The sequence below is a fragment of the Ixodes scapularis genome, unplaced genomic scaffold (assembly GCF_016920785.2).
Source record: "Ixodes scapularis isolate PalLabHiFi unplaced genomic scaffold, ASM1692078v2 PGA_scaffold10__122_contigs__length_95168666, whole genome shotgun sequence".
In the NCBI taxonomy this organism is placed as follows: domain Eukaryota; kingdom Metazoa; phylum Arthropoda; class Arachnida; order Ixodida; family Ixodidae; genus Ixodes; species Ixodes scapularis.
Genome location: NW_024609836.1, coordinates 9,664,593 through 9,691,196, shown reverse-complemented (window position 1 = coordinate 9,691,196; position 26,604 = coordinate 9,664,593). Strand labels below are relative to the sequence as shown.

General features: G+C 45.6%; 1 pseudogene; it reads right to left on the bottom strand.

Moving 5' to 3' along the window:
- Window positions 1-840: 840 nt before the first annotated feature.
- The window catches only part of LOC121833760, a 38,106-nt pseudogene continuing 12,342 nt past the window's right edge, over window positions 841-26,604 (bottom strand).

Genomic DNA, 26,604 nt, shown 5'->3' with positions numbered 1-26,604 from the left:
TCTGCGACATGCGTAGCTTGCATGGAAAACGAATCTAAACCGCAAAAGGTCGATAGAACACATCCATTCGTATTAAAGGGGATGAAACTGTAGTAATGTTGCAGTGAACTAGAATAGGGGGTAGTGGAAAAAGCGGCGGCCTCTGCGTGAAGCACTTCGTGTAGAATCTACCATGTGGCGCTGGCACTCCATTCCGGAGCACCTCTGCCAGCGGCGAGCCCGTTTCAAGCGTAGCTGTTTTCGACCTTAGCGGTTCATTACTGTGGCCTATATGTGTTTTATGGGTGTTGCAACATCTCTGAATTGATGTTTAGTTTACTCGCGCAATGTAGCGATATTGTGTCTTTGGTGCGATGTAGTGTTTGCTCTGGCTGGCTGCGTAGCAAACGCTCCGGCATACGGGCCCGTCTACCTGCCTAGCTTTGCGAGGCACCCAGAGGATCTCGTCTTTTCCTAATAAGGACCATTATTTTTATTCTGCTCCGATTTTCAGTTATATGCCATAATAAATGCATGTCCCACTCGCCTTTATTAAAGAATGTGTCATTGTGAACAATATTTGTTGAAAAGCTACAGTTCGTTTTGGAACGTGCTGAACGCAGGAAAAGTAGGTCAAATATGCGTGCTTGTTGCGGCACTTTTTGTGGCACTATTTCTGGAGCGTGCAATATGCGTAGATCTTTTTAAACAAAAACCTTTGCAAACACAGTTTATTTCACAGAGCATGGTGCAAGACAAATCAAGCTATCCAAAGCATACCATTCATATTCTTTTTACAAGAATTATGAATGCACAAGGCCAGGATCTATTGTCGACTGACCTGTAAACTGCCAAAACATTCTATGTACAGCGGCTCATTGTCAGATACCTTGTAGCCTCACGCCTGTTAGCTCTCGCACGGTTTAGGGACTTGACAAAAAAATGTAAACAAGTAGTAACATAAAAAGCGATCATCTGAGCTGTCAATGATTGTGAATGGGGATCACATCCAACAGTGTCATTCTGTTGTTGAACAAGGGCGACTAGGTCCATTACACTCTCATGATGAAGTTCTTGCGTACTAAAACAGCTAGATAACAGAAAGTATAAAACGGAGGGAGGACGAAACACAGACGAGTACATTCTTTCAACTCACAACAAAGTTTATTCCATGGGGTGCGAACGCATGCTCCCCTGCGCAGACTAAAAGAAAGGGGGAAGGGCAGAGGCAGAGGGGGGGGGGAAGTAAGAGGAAGGAAGGGCGGGTGGGAGAGGCGGCTGGGTGTGTCGACCCGTTAGGGTCGGGCCGCTCACTGAGGTCGTCTAATAACCCCGGACAGCTCTTGGCTCAGATAATCTATCTCTCTATCAAAGAGGGCTAGCGAGGGGGAAGAGACATTGACTCCGGAGTTTTTTATCACAAAAGATTCAATAACTTCCTTGCCGAATCTCTGAGGATGGCGCCCGAGCACGCACATTTTTTTTAACCCTGGCTCACATCCTCCGCATGTGCGGCGATGTGCTGCAATCGGGTGCACAGTTTCCTCACTGGGATCGGCGACCTCTCGGAAGTGCTCCCTCAGGCGGTCATTTAGGCACCTGCCCGTTTTCCCTATATATTCTCCCCCGCAGGAGAAATTTATGGAATTGATTCCCTCTCTCCGGCAAGAGACTAACTGCTTTTCATGTTTCTTGGGAGAGCGATTTGCAGGGGAAGGATTATTGACCTGACGGCACATCCGCTTCAGTTTGAATTTGCACTTGAAGACGACTCCTACGTCGAAATGTGAGGCGAGCGCCTTGTGCGAGTACGGAATGACGGCGAAGTGTTGTGCGTGTAGGGAATGACGGCGAATTGTTTTCGGCGGGGTCGGGGTGTAGAGGGAGGTGTGTTGGAGGAGGTAATAAGCCTCTTTAGAGTATTCGTCAGAAGGTCTTCTGGATAGCCGGCTTTCCGCAGTCTATCTGTTTGGTGGATAACGCTGTTTGTGACTAGATGAGGGCAGGACCTAGATTGCGCAGTCTTCAGGAGGGACTTAACCAGGCCTAGCTTGACTGTTTTTGAGTGGGCGCTGGTGAAGGGGAGAACTGGTTTTTCTGATCTTTGTTTGAATTCCATGCACAACCCCCCGGATCGGAGACTAAGTTGAGTCCTAAAAATTGAAGGGTACCCCTTACCGGGTCCTCTCTTTTGAACGTGAGGTCGGCGGGGCTTGATGTGAAGGCTTTCAGAATGGTCTCAGGTTTGGTCTGTTCCTGGTGCAGCACAAGATAATCATCTACGTACCTGAACACCTGACACCTGGGTGCCGTAGACTCCAGTTTTGCCTTTGAGAAAGATTTCACTAAGAATGCTCGCCAGGCAAGACCCGATGCAGATGCCTGCCTTCTGGATGTAAATTTTTCCTTGTACACAACGAGCGTCGGGCGGAGGTAAAGGTCTAGCAGAGAAAGGAACTCTTCAATGGAGACTCCCGACGCGTTTTAGAACTTGCACATGCCGTGCTCATCTATGGCATTGTTCACAGACTGGAGCACGTAATTGACATCTAGATTATAATACAGGTCTTCAATATCTAACGAAAACAGACCGAGGGGAACAGGCTAATCATGGAGAGGGGTGAGGTGTGAGATTTGATCAGAAGAGTTGGTGATGTGGAAAGGTTGAGGGAGATTGAGAGAAATTAGGTGCTTGAGTAGAAAGGATGCCAGGCACTTCTGCCAACTGTCGTTTTTTGATATCATGGCTGCGGAGCGGAACATCGGGCTTGTGAGTTTTTGCTGAGAAAAAGACAGTCAGGTACTGTTTTGAGGGGGCGCTATCGCATTCCTCAAGGCTGGCAAGTCAAGGTTCGTGCACAGGTCTTTAACCTTGGATCTCAGAGACCCTGAAGGTCTTTTCTTTGAGCAAGATAAAGTTCTTATCTAGGGCAGCTCCCACCTTAACACCGAAGAGGTCTTCTTCCATGATGACAACTTCTGAATGTATCTGAACAGGTATCCAGAGGCACACAGCAAACCACCTTTATCCCGCAGCCTCGTGTAATCAGCTACCTTAAGCAACTCAACAGACTTTTTCTTCGTTAGCAGCAATGCATGACAGTTGTTGCAGTTTGCCTTGAGGACGAGTTTCCTGGTAACATAGCCGCAAAAGTAGTATATCAGCCGCTCGTCACTTTTGGCTGAAACACATGCAGCGTGGTCTGGAGCTACGTCATGTAGCTGCTGAATGGCGGGCTCTGCGCTAGATAGGTCCCCATCTTCAAGTAACTTTTGTATTAAATCATCTTTGCCTGGCTTGGTGTGCCCTGTGCTTAGCTCAAGGAGTGCCGTCAGAGCTCCTGGGCCAGCATTGCCATTTGATACAGACCTGGCAAGCCCATAAAAGCTTAAGCAGGAAATGGTGACCAGAAGCTTCTGGGGAGTTGGATGCGTATTACACCCAGAGGACTGCCTTGCTATACCAAAGAGATTTTCAACAGGGTCCTGACTAAGTTTGGAAGTCATAACATACTCATAGCTTACTTGCTGCATCAGGTAGTTGAGCAAGGACAAAACACTTGAAATGGTGACCCCAAGGCCAACTGCAGTAGACGTAGACGGGAAGCCACCCTGGTCCACCCGCATGGAGGTCCCATTCTGTTAGGTATGCCAAAAAGGACAGCAGCTTGCCCTCTTCATCAGATCCAGGCCAGAGGGCTTTGCGAGGAATCCAGGACGTCATGATTTGAACCAAGTCCCAAATAATCCTGCAATAAAAAAGCACAGTAAATCCCTATTAATTTATTTTAATTTGTAGACAGCAATAATTAAATCAGATTAGTTGTGATTGTTTCAGTCTTATTTTTGTATTACAGGATGGAATTCTTCAAAAAATGAAAAACATGACAAAACTCACAGCGCTCAAAAACCGAAGACTAAGAAAAGGCAGACATAAGACAACAAACGTTGCATGTTTCTTGTGCATGCCAATCCTCCGCAATATTCAAGCATCAAAATTTCTGAAGAAATCAACTTACTTAAAAAAGATCAGCACAGGTTCTATGCTCCCGTTCCTGGCTTCCAGTTCAGTCTTGTAAAAGCGAAGTTCGTTCAGAACTGTGTCCCCAAATAGCTGAAAAGCATAGCTAACACGCATCTTCTCAGAATTGTTTATGTTGATGTGGCAGCATGTGATCCCAGGCATGGCTTGAAGTGTGACATTGGAACCGTCAAGTTGTAATACTGCTCGCACAAGACAAAGCGAGACCTGAAATGCACAACAAACAAAAGGGTTCCACTTTATTACAGATACTTTAAGATACTTTTTATATATAGTCCAATATTGTTTGTTTCAAGCACTCTGAACACTAATGAAATAAAAAAAAGCTGCATTATTACCTCGCCCACTGGAGTGTTGAAACTTTGCTTCAGCAGTTCATTCCTCACTTTCGTGTTGAAGCCAAACCCCGATCTGTACGACCTGAGGTAGTTTTGTAGCGTGGCTTTTGTTTGCAAAACAAGGATTTGTTGCTTGCCTAGGTGTTCATAGAGTCTAGGCCCTTTCATTTTCATGATTATGCACTCCAGAATCCAGTTCCTTGAATAGGTCATTTCCTGCATGCCTTTGCGCTTGGCTGCTGCAAAAATATGGAGGGCTGCTTCTTTCTGCTTTGGTGACAGGCTTTCAATTCTAGCTCTGAAAGCTTCATCACTGACATGCGAGTTCTCTTCTTGCATTTTGTGAAGCTGCTGTGGAAGTGTGGACACACGAGAGAAAAGACGCCTTGTTTTTTGCCGTGAGAGCTTCAGACACTTTCAGAGATTCCGTTTCACCGGATTTAAGGCCTTTAGACGGGATCTTCTCGTCTGTAGCACTTTCCTCAGATACCGGCAGGCCATGCAGATGGTACCTGAAAAAGATCAAGGGATATACATGGGACAATGACTATGTACTAAATACTGACAAAAAAATCTAGTATTTATCATTATCTAGCAACAAGCAGCAACTTTATTGGAACACCCCATTAAGAAGCCGCAGGATATACGTTCACCTACCGCGGATTCCCAAAAAAGAGAAAAATAGTGTTCCTGAAAAAAGAAGGAATGCGTGCGAGGCGGCTTTTTTCAGTTCTGGAAGGGATGCACATGCACCGATGTTCACGCCAAGTCGAACGTCGGACGCTAGTTTGCTTGTACGGTATTCGTGATTTCCGTCGCTATTTTATCCGCTCGGGAGACCACTTCAGCTTGGGTGTGTGTCTGAGCTTTGGAGAAGCACGGTCCAAGGGGGATCCAGCGGGTCCTCTTCTCCTTCTCGAAGGTGGGCGACGAAGTCCCGTAGAGTAGGCGAGGGAGGGTCGAAGGGACATTCCCAAAACAAGTGTGCGATGGTGGCCTTGGTCGGGCCAGTTGGCGGTGTCTGGTGGCGGGCAGCGGGCGCACCTCCTGTCGAAGACGGTGGGATAGATATGCCGCAGAAAGGTCGGGCAGGAGGGGGCACGGGTGTGACATCTGCGCCAATTGCGCCATTTTGATACAAACCGAAATTTCTGCGCCTAGTTGTGCCAAAAACTCGAAATCGGTCTAAATTGCGCCACACTGCGCCAAAGTAACTCAAAACTAAAAAGGAATGTTTGCGGCGACGCTAGGTTTAGTGTGAAGCGAGAGCTTGATTGGCAACATTCAATCTCGTTGAGTAAAGTACATGGCATAGGTTCGGAGTGGTACAAGCAACCCCCGAGTTCAAAGATTTCAGCTGTAGTACCCTTCTGTACATATGATACATGGTCCTTTCCCTGATTTTCCTACTATTTTTCGGTGTCATTTGTGACTGCATGCTACAGGTGTGCTGTTACGCGGTCTCGCTGTCTGGCCACGCGAGGTATGACGCACAGGCTATCAAGATGAGCCGGTATTTCTTTTGTTCTGAAAGTAAACATTTTCTTAAAAGTGATATTGAGTGCCTCAATTGTGTAATTGTTCATTCGTGTCGGAACCTTCTCGTCAAAATGGATGGCGCCGTTGCCGTGAGTACTTTCAGTTACCTCACACGTGCTTCCAGTGCGTGAACAATCGAATGAATCGGTCACACATCCGTACTTAGCCAGCATGTGCTGCTCATAGTTTTCCTACCAATTCACTATTTACTTTGGGACTCACTTTTGTAGCGAGTTTTTTTCTATCTGCACATGCTTTCTACGAAAGTCAATGGATGTCTCGCTGTAGTAAACCGTGCTTCCCTGTTCATGCTCTTGAATCACCGCTTTAATAAGTTTTGCACTACAATTGCTCTTTGGCACCAGTTCGTATAAGCTTGAGGTACCTGGTTCCGACCTAAGGTTGCAGCAAGCCTGTGCTTCTTGTCTTCATCTGTGCGCATTGGACTCTGGTTTGCCTTTTCCGTTTTTTTGTTCTTTTATATATTATCTCCGTGCGTATTGGCGCTGATGACTTATTGACCAGGGTGGAAAAAAATAATGTATAATGAAGAAAAATTTGATTTATGTGATTTAAATCAGATTTCTTATGATTTCAGTTGCTGATAAGCTGCTCTAACATTTTCTGCTCCTACTCTGCTCCAAATTGTAGACTCTTTTGCTACAAAGTTGCTCCAAGATGCATAAACTGCTGCTTCAAAACGAGAATTTTGTGCTCTTAAGCTGCTCAAAAATCCAGATTTCTCTGCTTCAAAACCTGTTTCACCTGTCTCACCCCTGGCGGGGGGGGGGGGGGGTATTTGTCTGCAGCTGTCTCCACCTCACTGCTGGAACTTGGTAAGACTTTTGTTGGGTGGTCGATACACTCTGCGCTCTAAGCGATAGTGTTGCAAGATCTCTTGAAACACCGTCAGGCAGTCCTTGGACATCGAAAGGTGGTGGGATGCCGCCTCGTCGACACCGCTGAGGAAACTTTACAGCGTGCCGGCCGGCATTCAGAGGAAAGTTGCTCAAGTTGCCGTTGCTTGTGCCGTTTTGTTCCCCTCGTGAGTCGAGTGAGCGGGGACCTACACTGAGTTGCAAGTGTACCCTGTTTTGACACCTTTCTTATTATCCCTGTGTAGTTTTGGCACTTTGTATGTGATAACAGTGGTTGGCAATAGACCATTTCCAAAAACACCGGAAAGCCTAATGCTAGGAGTCTGTCTGCTCACCCCCTTCGTTGTTGCTACTACCACGTGGCACAAGTAGAGAGAGAAAGTCATTGCAGACAACAGAGGCTGCCGTGCCTCCATCGCTTGCTACGACAGCATATCCCATAATGCCTCTTGGTGCCTGAGGAGAGTGCCCAAGCTTAAGTAAACGGTAAAACGTTGATGGTGCTTGTTACGGATGGTACGGATGGTGGATATTGGCGAGGATTATGCAAGGCAGCTTAAAATAGTGTTTTCTGCCACCACCCAAAACGCAAAATTAGTGCTGCCATTTTCATTCACTGCTTTGAGGGCAGTCTCCCGGTGATTTGTTAGGAGTTTTAAAATTTGAGTAGCACTAGGTCCACCACTATAATCTGGACAAAGTTAAATTTAAAAACCTCACTATATAAGGGTTTATTTTATTTTTCTTTTATTTAAGAAATGCTGCAGACCACACAATTCTAGCAGGGAAAAAGAATACAATACCTATGTATCAGGTACGAAACAAAGGAAGTCTTATATGTAGGGTAAAAATAGTCAAAGCTCCAGAGTTTAGTTGGTCAGTGAAAGTTTCAAATTAAATTGTTTCAAATTAAATTTTGTCCAGATTCTAGTAGTGGACCCAGTAAATGATTGAGCACTGCAATATTGCTGCAGGATGATATTTCAGCATCAAATGTGATTAATTGTTTGTGGGTAAAAAATGTGTTCATTATGCTAGTAACTGCAGTACATGAGGGGCTTGCAAACATTAACAATTCTTGATATGAACGTCTGTTATTTTGAGTGGTGGTCAGAGGTGATAAGGACCATATCTTGTAGATTCCGGGTGTGATTGCCACCCTGATTATGAACACTGTCCATCATAACGTAGTATTGAAAAGGAGACTTACCCTGGCTATTGAAGGCAAAAGATGACGCTTTTGATATCTGTAGTAGGTGCGATTGGAGATGACTTGAATGTTAATGTGCCGCAGCATCCTCAGTGTTATGACAGGGCTTGCCCCACTAAAGAGAACTGCGGTGGAGAGAAGGGCTTCCCACATTCCTCCCTGACACACGGGGCTCACTTGTCCACTTCCTGACATGTCCATCTTGGCACTCTGTGGTTGCTGTCAGGCCAGTGCCGTCAGGATGCAGTTCCGCTGTGCAGGGCTTGTGGCACTCTCTACAGAACTTGAACAGCACCAACGAGGATCTTTCATAACTTATATACTTCCTTTCCTTGTCGGGTGTCGGAACTGTGCTTTCGCCTGCAGACCTTTAGAGAGTTTAAAAAAAAAGCAACATATAATGTTAAATGCTTTGTATGTCATGTTAAAACTACTTGCAAAACTATTTCTTTTTTATTTGCAATTTCAAATAATGCAACATCATGTATTGATAAGTATCTGAACCAAGAAAATGGGGGAACTACAGTTATGTGCCATGCAAACTAGTGCAGCTTAGTTGTCAGATTGTGAAACATTGGAAGTGGCATTCCGAAGCAAATAGCAGCATAACAACTGAGACAATGTATGAAGGAAACCAAACAGTTACGACGAAATTTGCAAATCACATAACTTGGAATAAATTATTTAGAGCTTCATTGCAGTATACCGAGCAAGGTGAACCTGTTTATTCTGTCTTGGTCCGAGGGGTGGTATGTGCGGTCTGTGGCACCATATGGCTCTGCTTCAGAAGGGGGGCGGCTTCGGAGAGAAGGTAACCTTCAGAGGGGGGTCTGCTTCTGAGGGGAGGCAGGGTTGGCTTCAAAGCAGTTATCTCCTTCAGTGGGGAGGTCATCTTCAGGCAGCTGTGATGGCAGTTCCATCTTTGAAGGAAGCTCTACCTCTGGTAAAACCTCCATGTCTTGTTTTGTTCCACAGAACAACCAGTCAATCTCTGTCAGTGCAGCTGGCTCAGGTTCCACTTGAGGCTGTGATTCCATATGAGGCTGCGGTTCCTTTGTGGGCTGAACCTGATATGCCGGGCCTATAAATGAAACAGGTGATGTCGATCCAAAGCCAAAGTCTCCATCTCCCACGACGAGTGGTATTCTCCTGACAGCCTTTTCATGGTCAAAACCGTTTCCCATTCAGTTACGCCACCCACACCAAATTTCCACCTGGTTTCCCTATGCCACCTCTTTTTGGTATAATAAGTGCTGTGTCATGTTACTCTCAAGTCCAAGCACCTGTGTGCCCAAATCTGCACTTTGCACAGCCCGCTATAACACAACATTTTGGGTCTAATATTGGATATTCCGTACAGCTTTATTTTTTTATTCGTTAGAAACATAACTTTCACACCTGCTGTCTTAATGCAACTGAGCGCACTTCGTGCATAAACTTAATGAACATCTCACTCATATCCAATTATCATTGTTCCAGCAGTCCTACGTTTACAGTGACGAGCGAAATCGATTTCTTACTCAAAGCAATTATGGTGGCGGCCGTCTTGCTTTTTGGAAAATTGCTCCAACTCCTTTTTCGGCCGCAACTAGAGAAATTACCCCTGATAACGACTCAAACTAAATATATAAGAAGTGGAGAACAGCTGAATGCCCTTCTGCCCCAGCACTCGTGCAACGTCACCCTCAATGTATCGGCCCAAAAAGCAAAAGCTTCATCCGTGCGCACTTCCGCCGCCACAGCTTGGCATGCGAAAAGGCGCCGCAGGCTGCTGAATGCACCTCACTGTCGAACTCCAGCTCTTCCGCTAGTGGCGCTGCGCGCCTTTTTCAAAGCGCCCCCTATAGTTCCCGCACGGAGTGTAAAGTCAACGAAACCAGACTGTGCTCTTTAATAAGCATGTTTGACCCAGGTTTCGGGGTCGCAGTCCTAAACAGATTGCACACCTCTGGTACAGATGATGATGCTATTTCAATAACCTCATCGTTCTTCCATCTTGTAGTAAGGGAGACAACAGGTGTTGAAATGTGTAGGCACAACTTACCAAGTGGATATCCTCGGAAGTAGTACTTGGAGATGTTATGTCCTCACGCCAACATTTCTGGAAGTATGAAATATCCCAATGTTTAGAATACGACATGGCGTCTATTTCAACCACTTTATTTTGTCAATTTGCATAATTTTTCGTGAAATTTAGATTTTTTTTGTCAGGTTAAAATTCTTTATTTCTCTACAAATTAAAGAGGGGAGGTGGGGAAGAAGCAACTAAGTTGTTTCAGTTACACCTCCAGGCTCAAAATATAAGGTTTACTCACGAAGAAAAGGGAATTAGTTGCATTACGCTTAATTTACCCAAACACAGAAAAATTCATTGCTGGAAGTGGTTAGTGTACTGCAACAACATGCTTCTTAGAAACAGTGCTTGTGGCTATCTAAATTGAAGGTCATGCACAGGATAATTTCTGGTCCACACCTGTCACAGATTTAGGTGATCTTTGTTTTGTTGTTTTTTGGCACTGACCACGCTGTCTGCAACAGTTGGTTACCCGCTTGGGTGGTTCAATCTTTCGATCTTTAGCACACCTTTCTGCCCCACCCCAGTGGGACGAGGTACTGTGTTTTGGGTCAGAAAGAGGTGTGAATTTCTGTCTGGTGAGGAGCCACAAAGATCTTTTTTTATGTATAGCTCTTCCGTCTTTGGGTTATCGTCAGGGACGGTTGAGTGTGAGAAGCATTCGGTCATGTGGGTGATGACCCTGATGTTTGTTTAAATATTTAGGAATGTTAGCTTCTGCCGAGGTTTTTCTCTGGCAAAGCTGCACTTCAGCTGCACTGGAGCTGCACTTCATGCAGCACAACCGTGTCTTGCGCTTGCAGCTGCACCGTGAACTGCAGAGGCCACGGCATCTGCAACCTCTAACGGATGGGCAGCGCTGTGCAGACAGCACAAAGTCGCATCACACAGAGTTTGGACAACTATTGAAGCCACTAGCACGCAGAGGAGCAAATGCCGTTCGCTGGATGCGCGACCTACGGTTTCACAAGAACACTAGCAGTGGCAAGCAAAATATATGAACCTCAGTTAGTTACTGCATTTTCAATTGGTTACTTCTTTACACCTGGCTCCATTGCAACCAGAAGTAAAGACCCTTCAGGCATCCTTCCAGTATCCTTCGAGAATCCAATTGTTTACTTCACGTTCGATTGGATTACTTTATTATTTCTGGCTTCATTGCAGCCAGAGATAAAGGCTCTTCCAGAATCCTTCCGGATTGATGCGATTTTCCCAGAATCTTGAGTCCTCCGCACGATCCATGACATCGCTGGACTGGAATCTCCTTCCCGCATCACCGGGTGCGCTGGCATTAGACGTCATTTTTTATTCTGCTTTGTGTTCTGATAAAGAGTGTTTTTTTGTTTGTTTTTTATATGTGAACTTGCTTAATATTTTTTTCTATGTACGCCTTTTCGACATACTGGACAGTAATGCCTTTGGGCCCCCAAAGAATAAATAAGTAAATGAATGAACCATTTATGCAAAAATGACCTCTTACAGACATCCTGGCCACCGTTCCAGGATCAGGCTACACTATAAATCGAGAATGAAATGCCTCGCATTTAACGTTTTCCTGGAACAGGCCGTGTATGCTAACGGATCTTCAAACCAGTTGTTCTCAAATGGGAATCCATGGATCGGGCCCGAAGGCCTCGATTGAGCAATAAAATTATTTTTTTAAATTGATGCCGATTGTTATTGTTGAACCGTGATGAGTTTGACCTTTTTCATTTTCTATCATCCGTGAAAATATATGAATTGTGTCTCTTAAATTTTCTATCTTGTTCTACCACAATAAAACTGCGAGGTTGTTCTGGGGCATGAAAATAGAGAATCGTTATAAATATTATGTACACCAAGTGAGTAGGGTTGATTATGATTAGTCTATGCCGAAAAGCTTAGAGGCATCCCAAAACATTAGTGGTTGAGAATCCCTGCTGCAAACGATGTGGACAGAATGCTTGTCCCGATGGCCAGGCGGAACCACACTCCAGGTTACCAGTAGGAAAGCTTAATCGTCAAAGCTGGAGGTGAAACTTCCGCATTGCCTAATTAGATTGAACACGGGCTGCTGCGTCTGCGTTTGGCCAAGATTTGTCCAATTGGCGAGGGCGCAAGTCCCGGCCAAACTCCGACGAAGCGTTTTGGTCTGCTAAATCTCCCCATCCATGGTTGACTGGCAGCAGCAATTCATCTTAGTCTCTGGTGGCTCCTTGTGCTCAGCCTTCCTCCTGCGGTTCGTCTGCGTGTAAAAATGAAACAAGTTTGAAGTGCCCCGATGCCACCAATCCAAGCGTCTGCAAGTCTCTCTGCCATATCGGAACTAAAGTCATCGTCAATGCCTGTGCGTCCCTAGGCAACAAAATGGCCGTGCCCTAAAGCCCACAACGCATAAAAAGCTACTATTGGCAACAGCACCAAAGTGAACGGTTCATCTTTCTTCTTTCCAGTTTCCTTTGTCGAACCTCCACCCTTCAAACAATATGTAGTTTGGTAAACAAAATTTCTGTTCTAGCCTTTTCCGGGACCATAACATGTTCCAAAATTTGTAGGTACATAAAAAAAGCGAGGAAGTTTATTCTCCTTCATATTGTTGCCTACAGTACTGTGCAAAACAAATGAATGTATCATCGTTGCGGCAAAGATTTGTACAATGGGGGTTTGGGCAGAAAGAGAACATGCTATACTACTCAGTTTCACCCCAAGCCCAGATGCAGCCAACACTACGAGTCAATGGGACAAATCAGACGGTATCAAAAATGCATCATCATGGTGTTCGTCATGCCATCGCCGAACCAATTGTGAACAAAAAATGCCAAGTGACGGGACTTGTTGCAATCGAGACTTATGTCTCGGTTGTAAGGTAGCATAAGGGCCCTCCGTGATGGCACTAAGCGGCTGATACGGAAGCTCCACGGTCACTCGATCGCCAAACTCACTCGTTAGCTCAGTCGTGGAGCCCGCTGCCTCATAGTCAAGAAGTAGAGGCTGTCGAATGACAGTAATGTTGGCCCCGGAGTCCACGAGTGCAGTAATGTCCACATCTCCACTTTTAAGCGACACGTTGTGTCCGCCACTGTCCTCTTTAATGCGCCGGTCGGGGCTCAACCTCGAATATTATCACATCAACCCTGGCCACCAACGTGCAATCTTTTTCATCGTTATGTTTTCCCAATCTGGTCACCACCGGATTTGGTGTTGCAGGTAGGGCAATCTTTTGCGATGTGACCCGGCTTGTTGCAGTCGAAGCAGCGGCGCCGGACGGTGCAGCTGACTGTCTGTCTTTGCTGCGTGCTTCTAGATTCGGCTTTTCTGTCGTACCGTCCTTGTCTTAACCGAACCCCCCTTCGGTCTCAGACTTTCATCAAAGTTCTCCGAGAGCTGAGTTATCGCGCTCGGGGTCAGAAAACCTTCCTTTTCATTGAATATGATGTGGGCTCTAGCTAGCGTCAGGTGCAAGACACTCCTTCATGTGGTCGTTAACCATTAGCTGTTCCAGCTCCTCCGTGGTCTGTACCTTGGATCTGTTCAAGTGGCATTGCAGGTAGTTTTCTAGCCTGACTGAGAACTCTCGGAGCCTTAGTGCCAACTGCTTGGTAATCATCCATGCCTTGCAAGGCTTGAAGCTGTTTCTCTGTCCCTATTTTTTCCGATACAATCTCTCGAAAAGACGTTAGACAGGTCAGCCAGGAACACCACGGCCTCTTCATGCTTAATGGGATTAGCTTCGTTCATTGTAAGGTTGAATGAGCGAGAGGTCATGAGTGAAAACTAGTTGTTCACGAGTTCCAAGAACCAGGCAGTGGTTAAAGCCTCCTCTGCCATTTTCCCCTGTAGAGCAACAATCTTGATTGCAGCTCCGACAGTGTGATTGAGCAAAGCATGTGCTCCGTACATTCATTTTATCAGTGTGTGAGGGGTTCAGATGTGCTTCTTTCAACTTGGCTACCAGTTTCAGGTCATGCTTGCTGGTGATTGCCACTAGCTCCTGCACATGCTTCAGGCAAACCTGTGAGGCCAAGGGTTTACATCATCGCTGGACAGCTTCCGAACTGGCATTTTCACCTGTTGGATGATCTCGAAATTCTGATTGCTATCCTCCTTATGGTACTAGGATAGGACCAACTGAACTCGGAAGATGAAAACGTGAAAAGTTCAGCTGGCCCTATCCTGGTACTGTGCACCAACTAGCTCAACTTAATCCCATTACTCCTTATAGGTTGGCATCACTTTTCAAGTTAATTGCAACAGACCAGGAACATGAATTATGAGAAGGAGGATGACTAGATGACAAAAGCACAGAAGCTTTTCAATGTCATACTCCAAAGAAGTTAGATCCCTTTCTTTCATCCACATTAGGATCGCATGTCTCTTCCCACAGTCACAGTTCATTTAATCGTTTGAAAAGTTGGTTCCCCCACCAATTTTTTTTCTCCATTTTCTAGGTCATTTTCTTTTAGTGCAAGGTGCTTAATGCTGCACCCCCACAGTATCTTTTGTGTTTGGGTACCCCCCACCCCCCTCCCGGGTCTTTTTTTGTCCGGGTACGGGCACGCTGCCCCCTTTCGGCCCCCTCCTTCTGCGCATCCCCTCCCCCTCCTTTCCTAGGATGCTTTGTGTACTCATCCGTGCACAAACCCCCCAACCCCCCCCTTCTTTCCCCCTGTCATCCCCTCATCCGCCCTTAAAGTTTATCGCTTCGCACTCACTCAGTTCTTCCATTAGCAGTTCGGCACATTTTTTTTTATCATTGTCAATCTCTGTTCTTGCCTCTGTCTTCATTGTTTAGGCTGTCATTGCAACTGTTTAGCTTGGTCAGTTAAGATTTACGCTGCCTCTCTTGGCGTTTCACAAGGTGTCCTCGAATGTTCTTAAGAAGGTGGGCAACATCCACTAGATAGAAAAGTTGCCTGTTCATGTCTCCAGCACAAGGATGCTTGCAAGAGACTGCTTCTGGGACTGAGCATGATGCATGTTATACACAAGTGCACCAAATGCCTTGGGTACCTGGGCCCATATCTGATACGACTGCATCGACCACTATCTGGAGGCCTTCAAACTTCTAGATGATGTCGAACAAGATGCCCCTAACTTCCTTGGGTTTGAAGGTATTGCCTGAAATAAGATATATTTTATGGTGTAAACCAGGGGTTCTCAGTCTGGTCTGTCTTAATGGACCTAGCTTTCTTGATTGGTAGCCAATGAGCTCCTCCCACTCTCGCCATTGCTGCAATAGGGGTGCAGGAGCTCATACACTTTGTAAACAATGATCCACGCACTAGGGAATGTTGGGCACATTGTTATGCATCAATGTACAGACCAAATACGTAGGATAAGGCCAATCATAGGAGCTTCCAAACTTGGAAAACCATCCAAGGTACTGCGGGAGCGCCTGGGTTCGTAGGAACGCAGCTTGAGAACACATAGTGTAACCAACTACATTTTATCCATTCATGGCAGACAGTGTGCCACACATACTATTAAGTGGCACTTTACAAGATCTTGCCTGTGAAGTGATAGCCGACGACCTCTTTTTCTCTTGGTGCCACCCTGGCCAGCATAAACACTAGGGCATGTGTAGCATATGGTGCAGGGCTTTCTTGAGCTGATGCAGCCCCAGGCTGCACACTTCATTCAGGAAGAATCTGTTCCGTTTGGGGCAACGCAGTCCCAGGCCGCACATGGCATTCAGCAAGGACCTGTTCCATTTGTGGTGACAGTACCAGGTTGCACTTGGCATTCACCAGTAATTTGTTCTGCTTCAGGTGATTCAGCCTTAGGATGCGCAACACTGGCTTTAGGAATCTTTCGTTTTCGGTGGTAAAGGCGGAGGTTTCACAGTGCAGGCACCAAGAATCTGTTTTGATGCTGGATCTATGTGATATCCTACGTGAAGCGGTATTCTACAATCAGGTGGATTTGAATTAACTGGCTGAAGCATCTAACGATCACTTCAGTTCACACCTCAAACTGCTGCACTTGCTATTTCTGTATTGGCAAACGAAGAGTGTAATTACTTTAGTTTTTCACTTCCTCTGAAGAATGCGAAAGAGCAGAGGCAGTGTTGCATCGAGCAAAGCACAGGGGAACATACAGAACTGTTTATTACAGAATCATGGTGGATGACAGACTGAATCGTGCTACAAGATGGCGAGGCACACAACAATGCTGCAGCTCTTTTTTTGTGGAAAAGTCCCCGGAAATACTAGCCTCCTGATAGCCTAATGCAGCAGGCAGGAAGTTATTAAAGGGTGACATATTGCTAGTATGGTGTTCACCTTCTGTTATTGAGCAAAACGTAACATTACCTTATTAATTTTGTTTGTACATCTGTACCATTTTACTTTTCTACCTGGTGTAACTTTCATTTCATTCATTCATAAGCAGAGCTATTAGAAAGTTCAAACACCAACCAAGACCCTTTATAGGGATCCTACGTTTGGAAGCCAATTCGGCCTTTTTTTTAGGGGCAACTACGGCTATGGCCGTTGAAAAGTGTCCTTTTTTTTTCTTCTGCGGTGGGTATCGGGTCTTCCTCTACGGCTGTACTGTTTCTATAAGGCGACGAAGCTCGTTCACATATGTGGATGGTAAAGCTCCGAGAGACCGATTGATATTCGGTGGCGTTGTTTGAACATGCCAGGATTCGAGAAACGCGACAAACAGAAACATCAGTGATGCATGTTTTGTCAAAGTCAATACAATGATCCTTGTTGTCGCAGTGCTCAGGGACTGCGCTACGCTCATGATCAAACTTACGCACGTCATTTTTGTGCTGATGGATTCTTTCTGTAAAGTTCTTTGTTTCGCCGATGTATGTGGCCGCGCAAACCCCGCAAGGGCGTATTTATGGAGTTGTGAGGATGACATGGCAAAAACAATCTTGTTACTGATTTCTCGTTTCACATCAGGGAAGCTTTATTTCTGTGCAAGTTGGCCTAATAGGGTGTAGAATGCGTCCACTGATCAGCTGTCGGGCTTGGCAAAGATGGTGCACTTTGCGTCTCCAGCTTTCTGTGGGTATAATCGTATAATGGAGTCGAGCTTTGCACCATTGACGCTGAGGCTGTTGTAATTGAGCCGGTTGAGCTTGGCAGCGTCGACACTGAAGCTGCGGTCGATGCAGATATTGGAACATCCAGAAGCGAGATGAACAGTTCGTGCACCTCCTCCCCAACTTAATGCATCTTGTACGAAGAAAACTTATGAGAGCTGTTATTCACACCTTCCCAGCTTTGTTGGTATAGCCCCAGTCGCGGCGTTTTGACGGGAAGGCAGGGTTCTTCCAAAACAACACAGATATGCCTCTTTTGTTAAGCGACTTCTGCCTGCACTCCGAGACCAGAAGTGCACCTGAAGCGCCACCGCCGTGGCGTGAAGTAAACAGAGTTGAGTTGGTGTATACTGGGAAAACAGATTCCAAGGTTGGCTGTGGCTGAAATTCATTTTGATATTATTGAACATGCAATTAATTCTGTTGGTATATGTGCACTTCTGGAACAACATGATAGCACCTGCTATATACCAATACACTGTAGTGCACTTTGTTTTTGTAGAGAACTTCAAACACCTTGTTGGTAGAATAGTGACAATATTTTAAAGGCACCTTCGGGGTTTATTTTAAGATGGAGCGTGCCAATTTAATAAAACCGTGCTGTAGAGTAGTTGCCACATAATTGCGTTGATTGCTAGACATGATTAGAGCAGCTCGAACTTGACAAATAAAAAAAGGGAATACATACGACAGGACTGGCGCTGACTTCCAACTAAGTTTATTGCATCATCAAACCAAGCAATATATACATTGCATGTGGACATAAAAAGCAAAAATAGTTTCACGTTAAGGTTACCATGTCTGCCACTCGCCTATCTTCAGATAAAACTATCAAGAAAGGATAACTATTTGTCAATGAGACACACCGACGGCATGCTGATGCACTTGTCTCCCGCTTTTTTTGATAAAAAACGCCTCTAAGATTTCCCTCTCTGTTTTGTCCTTTGCTCTCTTCAGGAACTTAGTTAAATTCAAAAGCGGTTTACATCCACATCATTTGACGTGCTCAGCAAGATTTTTCTCAGGAGAGTGCTAGGATGTATGTATATTATACCGCTTTTTTTTTCTTCATTTATCTACTTTCACATTTTTAGAGCAACCCTGTCACAAAATCATCTGATAAAAGAAGCAACCATAGAATATTTACTTTAAATGAATGGTAGCCGTTGGTTTCAAGTGATCAACTGATATTTGCTTGAAGGTAACGTAATAAGGCAGGTGAGCTGGTTAAAGTTAAACATTTCAAAACCCAGGACGGAGGCTACAAAGAGGAGACAAACACTAGACGTCTCGATTGAGACGTCTTGTGTTTTTCCCTTTTTTAGAGCCTCCGTCTTGGGTTTTAGAAATGTTTGATTTTTGCTGTTTTCTTTTGTGCTGGAATCTACTACTACCACTCTGCCATCCTTGGCAACACTGTTCATAGGTTTCTTCCTTCTTTTTGGCGGCGTCTTTGCGCTAGTGTTTGAGTTGCAACTCGCCGATACTAACGTTGGTGTCACGTGCATTTTTTTGTGTGTTGGACTTACATCCTTCTGCTGTCAAGGAAGTTTTCTGGTATTGGGTTCCCGGTGGCCTTCTTCATTAACCATCATATCCATTTCGTCTACACTCGTCGCGTAGGATTAGGCCCCGATGAGCGTTGCAATTTTTTGTCCTCCATGGCACACTTTGTCGGCGTGGGACCTGGCTGGTGTGCATGGGTAAAAAGTCCATTGTTCGCGGCATTTGTCGGCGATGAGAACGCGTAAAAGGACAATTATTTTTTTAGGTAATCCTTTTCAACGATCAAAGTAGATTTTTAAAAGGGCAGGAACAAAAGCATGTTTAATGCCTAAACAATAATTAGTAAGAAAAAAAATGAACAAAGCTGATAATAGACCTACTGCTAAATTACCCAAGCATCAAGAAGAATGCAGGGATTGGTGTTCTACGTGCCACACACGCACGGCTTCCCCATATAAAAGATTCAAAGTAAATGACCAAAATGAAGCATAGATGAATTTGTGTGCAAAATGTAATTTGTTTTAGGCATTTGCTTTAGAAAAGTTAGTACTGCTGAAGCCAACACGTGCAGCGCGTGGAACACCAATTCTTACATTCTTCTTGATGCCTGGGTAATTTAACAATAGGTCGATCTATTGGGCAGACCCTTCCCCGCCAGTTCCAGAAAGAGAGAAGTCCAAGTTCCTCATTATAAAGGCTGAAAAGCGGGTTCCCTTCTGTGTAATGTTGCTAAAGTTGAGGCTTGGGCTAGTTAGTATGACATATTTGAGAATTAAAACAGTGCAAAGGATGAGGGGCTGTATGAATAAAGACACAAACATGGCACTGACTAACAACTAAATTCTATTGATCGAAGCAGCACTATATATATCAGTGCAGTCAAGGACAAAAGAAGGAAGACAGGATCAGCCTATAAAAACACACATACCTTTAAAAAGCACTAAGAAAAACCATGAAAGATGATGAGCACAACACAAGCCATCATTGTGCAAGGGAAGCAGTCTCTTGAGAGTCGTTACAGAGTTATGGAACATCATTGTAGTCATTATGTGCTGCTTTTCATCAGCTAGCCAGCTCTAACCTTCTTAGTTGGAAGTGGCTCTTTGAGGAGTTGTGATTTGTAGGACAATGAACCTGAAATATACTTGGGAGGTCTTGTTTATCACGGTCACAGTCTGCTCAGCAAAGGAGGAAAACCTTTGTATATGAAGTCTCCTGCACGGCTACTTGGAGTTCCGGGCTTCACCTCGTAACAGAGACACGGATGGAAAACTGCTGTTGAACCACTTGGTTTTGGACTGTATTCCAAGCACTTTGCCTATCAGTGTATCGTCCAACTTGGCTACGCTTTCAGTATTGGCTCAGAGTTTTTCTGTGTTTCAACCAGAACCTAGAAAATATGGAAAAGGTTTTAATTGGTTTGACTATCTTCGTGGATCATTGATGTCATTATTAGGCCAAGGTCTGCAAGTGAGGCTTCCATTGACAGTGTCTTTTGTGATTTCTGCTGGTTCCCCTCTTGGTATGCGTCGTCAGGATGACTTCTGTTATAGAACACCATGATGCAAGTGTCCAGGTTCTCTGACTCCCAGTCCCAATCATCTTTAAAGATGGTGCCTTGATGTCTTCTCTTGGTGCATCAGAAGGAAACTGGTTGGGGAGTTTTCTGACGTGTAGCGGTGGACTGTTGTGGTGTTCTGGAAGGCTCTCTCTGGCTGCATGAAGATAATGGACGTCTTTGCTAGGCCTTGTCCAACTTTTGCCACACTTCTCTTGGACCCATCTCTCTGTCGCACTTGGTATAAGTGACTGGTCGGACTCCCAAGCTTCTGTCGCCTACCAAGCAGAGAGGGAACTCAGTGCTGTGTGCCCTGCATCTCCAGGTAAAAAAAGCAGCTGTGGTGAGGGAAGACATGCCAGTCTTCATTGTTGCCAGAATACCCTTTACTTGTGGCGAGGTTTAAATCTAGATGGTCATCTTGGCACTTCCCAGCACCTTTTCGCCAGCAGTCGCCACCTGAGTAACTCTTGTCCGTAGTAGCATTTTTGTTTTTCTTCCCACTTCCCTAGTTTGTTGAAGCTAGGCGAATGAAAATGGTGTTCTTTATAACAACCAGTGTTTGGATTGGGCTTTCCACCATTGTGGCAATAGGCAGTGTAACGGCTCTGATAACCGATCATGGCGCTGATGGGATTTTGGACTATGTGCTCCGAAGCCCAATATCTCGTTCGAAACTGTTGTTTGGTGCATCTCCTGCGTTTGAAGCTTGTAGGGCCCAATACACTCATTTTCTGAGCAGTGACCTGCGGTTGGCATTGCGATTGACCGAAGCTGAGTAGAGATACATACTCCACCGGAGCAATGGAAGCATTAGCATGCAAAGTAGAAATTTGGGCTAGTTGGTTCATGATCAGTATATACAGCGCCAAAAAACGACAGGACAAAGACGAGAGTAAACAGGACAAGGCGCACTCGCAACTAAAGTTTATTTAGGAAAAAACACATAATATATAGGCCGTTAAAAATGCCTATTCATCCCATCAACCCAGAAGACCTCTTGATAAAATCATACTCTTTCCCTGAGAGGGCAAGGGAAGGCTCGCTAACGCATTCATCTCCCTTTGCTCTAATCTCAAACGCCTCGTGCACTTCTCGGCATATTTTATCTTTGTATTTCGCCAGAACCTTCACATCATGCAGAACTGGTGAGCACGGGCAGCGACTACAATGAACAGCTAGATTGCCAGACGGGCTTGCTCTCATAGCTGACGCATGCTCCCGTGCACGATCATTGACACATCTGCCAGTCTGGCCGATATACACGGAGCCGCAAGTCAGCGGAATTTCGTAAACCACTCCGACGGCACACTCAGCATATTTGGTTTTGTGTTTTGTGCCGCACTGCTCCATGTCTGTCTGGGGATTATTGATTCTACGGCACAAGCGTGCCATCTTTTCCGGAGCTGAAAATACTACGGGTACTCTAAACCGCTGTGCAACTTTCTTTAAATTATGGGACATGGCATGCAAGTACGGAATAATTACCGGTCTCGTTTTTGGCTTCTCTCTTGCCCGATTGGTTGCCCCTTTGAATTTTTTTAACAATCCTTCCGCAACCTCAGTCAGGCATCCTTGTGGGAAACATGCCTTCTGCAAGCGTGAAATCTGTAGATTAAAGCTGTCTTGCACAGAATGTTCACAAGATCGTTTTAGGGCCATCTCCAAACACATGCTAGCAATGCCCCTTTTTACTAATTTTGAATGGGCAGACTCGTACGGCAGGATGGATTTCTTAGATCTTGGCTCGTACGCCCAACATATGTGACTCTCCAGAAAGCGTAGTTTTAAGTCAAGGAACTGCAGTGTCCCTTCTACCGGCTTCTCGTGCGTAAACCTCAGACCTCCAGAACACGAGGAAAACACATCGAGCATCTGGGTTACAACGCCATCCAGCGATCGCTCTGCCAATTCGCTGAACACAAGGTAATCATCAACGTACCTATAAATCTTTATGCTGTTGTCGTGCCCCAGCTTCTCGGCAATGGTGTTGTCACATTGGCTTAAAAAAATATCGGATAGCACCAGCGCGACACACGACCCGATACAGATGCCCTTCTTTTGGACGTACATATCACCTTGAAAGGAAACATACGTGTGCGACAGATAAAACGACAACAGTTCCAAAAAACTCTCCGCACTGATGCCACTAGAATTGGCAAATGACACCTCACCGTTCCGTTCTATGCATTTTCTAACCCCCGAAAAGAGATGGTCGTGCGGGATAGAATAAAAAAGGTCTTCCACATCCAAAGAAAAAGCACTACGCATCCCATTAGCGTCTCCCTTCAAAAAATCAATAATCGTTTCCGAATTTCTAACCAAGAAAGGGTCGTATAGTTCCAAGCACAACAGGTGTTTGGCGAGAAAGCTGGACAGCTGGGATTGCCAAGATCCCCTCTCTGTAACAATCGCTCTAAAAGGACCTATCTTATGCGTTTTGGCAGAAAAGAAAATGTCTAAATGGAGTCCCTTGCTAGATTGCACTCTTTTCAGAAGTCCAGGAAGGTTCATTTCACTGCAAAGTTCCTTAGCGCGCGTCTTGAGTTTGGTCAAAGGTCCCGGACATTAGCATGCCTCCGGGCCTGCGAAAAGTGGCATGTGCACCTGTGGAGCAGTACTGGCTCGCTGGTTACCTCTCGGCGACTGGGTTGCCGGGTCCGGGTGGGGAGGTGAACCTTGGTAAGTGGAAGCCTCGATGTTGGTCGTTTGAGAGATGAAGTGGCTTCCGTTGGCCGTCAACGACGAACATAGTTCTGCAATTTACTTTTTTACGAATAGAATACACAGTCAAAACAATTTGATGGTGAGCTCCCCAGCATGGTAATGGAAAGGTGGTGTTCTGGGTTATTAACTATACCCCCTAGGAGTTGGCTGGCTCGTGGGATTACGTCCCGATTACGGGGACAAAAGTGTCTCGGAACCCCACGGCCCGACTGGATTACGGAGCATTGGCTCTCGAGCCCCAGCATGAACTGTCTCTTCGTGGTCGTGTTTCGGTTTTCGAAACCTCTGGCTTTTCCCACTTTCCCTCTCCGGCATCCCTGGACCACCCGTGGGGCCTTGCCGATTCTCACAGGGAGTGATCAAACACTTCTGGTATACCTCCCTGTTCACATTCGCGACTTTATATTCGTTGTTAGAGTTCTGTCTCTCGATGGTCCCGTTAGCCTTCTGGACTGCCCTCTCTGTACCTACTTCCCGGCTGCTGACCTCCAGGACATTGCACATTACAATGTGTGACCAGCTCCCTTCCCCTCTACCGAGGACGTCACTCAATCCCGCTGTTGCAGGTTGGAGAAGATTAAAAACAAAACAAAGAAACAGCTCCTATGAAAACATATTTATATGTTGATGGGACCACTGATCGGGTGATAGGTTAGGGAAATAAACATTCTTTACTAAAAGAAGAAAAAAAGATTGATGCGACGCTCAGATCCCTAAAAAGTTGAACATATCACACAGAAGAAGAAAAAAAAGTGTGGAGAGCGTCTTTTGGTGCGGAGGTGGAGGGAACATTAATGCGCAGGTTGGCATTTTATCAGGCCCGCAGGAAATGTGAGTCGCATCAGTCATTAAGTGGAAGTACTCACACATCTTGGTAGAACAAGAGAATGTTTATCGGTATTGCATAGACAGGCGTACAAAGTCCTTTTCACCCGTCCGTAGTAGAGCACTCATCTTCGGAACTCATTTTTGCATCTCTGTCTCAGATGAGATCATCTTCCGTGCCATCCACCTTGTTGGAAATTCCAGTTACTTCGAAGCTTTTTTCCACGATATTGAAGGAAAGCCGCGTCCCGCACTTCGAGAATCCAGCCACACAAGGGACACCCTCTATAGCCGACCAGTCGGTGTTTTCTGGTGCATAGTCATTGCCATGCACTCGGTGTGCGCACGGCGAAATCCACATTTGAAGGGCCTGTTCACTGAAACGTCCAGTGGCTGAAGCATGCCGGTCATACCTCCAAGTATGATGGCCAAATCTATTTCAGACGCGCGAAGGCGTGCTCACATACCCTCAGTGAGGTGTCCCCTAGAGCTATCCAAGACGAGGAGCAATCGCGTGTTTAGGTTCGCACCTGGTCGCTTTTCCCAAACGCAGGTAAACTGGTTTTTCACCCGTTCGTTCGTCATCCATCCTTTGTCTTGTGCTTGAACAAATATGCCGTTAGGGAACGGCTCTGCGGGTACACATTTTCTTTTAAAAACGACAAAAGGTGAAAGTTTTCACCCGTCCGCTCTGATACAAAGCATGACCGTGCATCAAACCAAACCGGCGTTTGGTCCGCGTTGCCTATCTGCGACGGTATGTAGCCATGGTCTTTCTGCATCTTGAAAACAAAGCTCTGGAACGCGAGCAGCTTTTCTTCATACTCTTCTGGTAGACGTTGACACATCATTGTTCGACGGCGGATGGACAGGTTCTCTTTCTCTTCATTAAATGCTGAATCCACCCATTGCTGGCATTGAACCATGTCGCCAATATCTCCTTACTCCGTGCAATCTCGAGCGCTTTCATGCGCAGCATCTCTGTCAAAACCACATAGCCATTGCTCCGGGTTCTTTTTGCGAATTGAAGGAGCAAATCTTCAGCTTCAGGGAAACATGCTCTGCTTGCCTCGGAAAGCGCGCTTTGTTCTCTTGGTCCTCCTTAGTTCATCTTCCTGGGAGCACCACTGGCAGACACATTTGTTGTTGACACTGAACTTTCGCCTAGCCGCTCTTTTGCAATTCTGAGTTTTACAATTCTGAGTTTAAAGCCGGCCGTATAACTCACATAACCCATCCAGAAGCCTGAAGTGGATGACAGCGAGAAACCGCTGCATCTGGTTTGTGATGGTTCAAGAGGTGCAAACTGACAGGATAGAGTGCCTGAATATTGGTGCGTCCAGCCATTCAAAAATCATACTTGCGGCCTATACATGAGTAATTTTTAAATATATTTTTTTGGCTTTTTTGTTTAAAGTGAGGGGTGCAGTTATTACACGAGTGCGGCCATTACACGCATATATACGGTAGTAGTGTAAAAACAGTGCTTTGGCCAGTCTAAACAGTAGCCATAGAACATTAAAAGAAAGCAGTCATATTGAAATAAAATTGGAAAGAATAAACATAGGGACGGTCAGAACAGCACCTCTTTTGACTTTCAACACAAACAGCTTTATTAGGCACCGGCACCCGGCCCAAGAGACCCAGAGGCGGAAAGGGTAGAGGGTGAAAAGCGGGAAACGTGAAGAGGTGAGGGGTGGTAGAGAGAGGATAAATGCGACACTGACAGGAAAATTGCTAGCGGGGAAGAAGAAAGGCCAGAACAGAAGCCACAAAGAAGTGAAGCCGCCTGAAACGACATCACCCGACGACCTATGCCTGCGGGGTTCTTGTCAAGGCCATCGACTGCAGGCAAAGGTAGGCCGCCTCCTTCGTGGAGAGAGAAAGAGAGGTCGCCGAGACATTTCGGGATGCGTGCATTATCGCGTAGGCCTCAATTATCTCACAGCCGTAGCGACCTCGGTTCAAACCTAGGATTCTTGCCGAAGAGAATCCAGGGCGACATGAGGAGCAGGCCCTATTGTGAACGGCGATCGAGTGTTGTGACTCCCTCCTATCGACCTCTCTCTCATGTTTGCGTAACCTGTCGTTAACACAGTACCTTCAATCCCTGTGCGTAAACTCACCCCGACGCACAGGGATTGAAGCTAGTCCCGTGCTTTTTGGAACATCCGGACTGGGAGGGTGGGAGTTCATTTACAAGAATACACATAGAACCCAGCTGAAACTGGCACGAAAATATGATATTGACGTTATACCTTCTGGCGACTGCCCTGAGGCGGTTGAAGTGTTGTAATAATACGGCGTGACTGAAACATTTTTGGGCGGGGTGGCAGACTCGGAAAATAAAGCCTTTAAGGTGGTTGCAATGAGTTATGCGTGTAACAAGCTTTTTTGATGCGATTGATTTGGTTAGTTAGGCTTGCATGGGAAAGGTGGGGGAATGATTTCAAGGAGGAAGAGGATAGAAGGCTATTTACAATGCTCGACTTTACATATTTTGAGTGGTTTTTGGCGAAGGAGAGTACCGGCTTCTGGGATTGCTGTTGGAAGCTTCAGTAAAGGCCGCTTGGTGTTGGTTGTAGGCACAAATCAATTAACTGCAGTGCAGGCCATTCGCGGGACGCTCCTTCTTCATGAAAATAAGGCCCCGGGAGTGGCGTGAGAACAATTGCTCGATGGGAGCAGGAGAAATGTTCCGGTCATGTATAAAATGAAATTTTTGTACAATTTGAAACATTTTTACTGTATTTATTAATTCATCTCACTCCAAAACGCAGTCTCAATGAAATGGAACACGAAACAGCATGGTATTATCTTCAATGACAACACATAAAACGAAGCATGAAACAGAACAGAATGGTTCGGTGCAATTGAGGTAGTGATTATTGA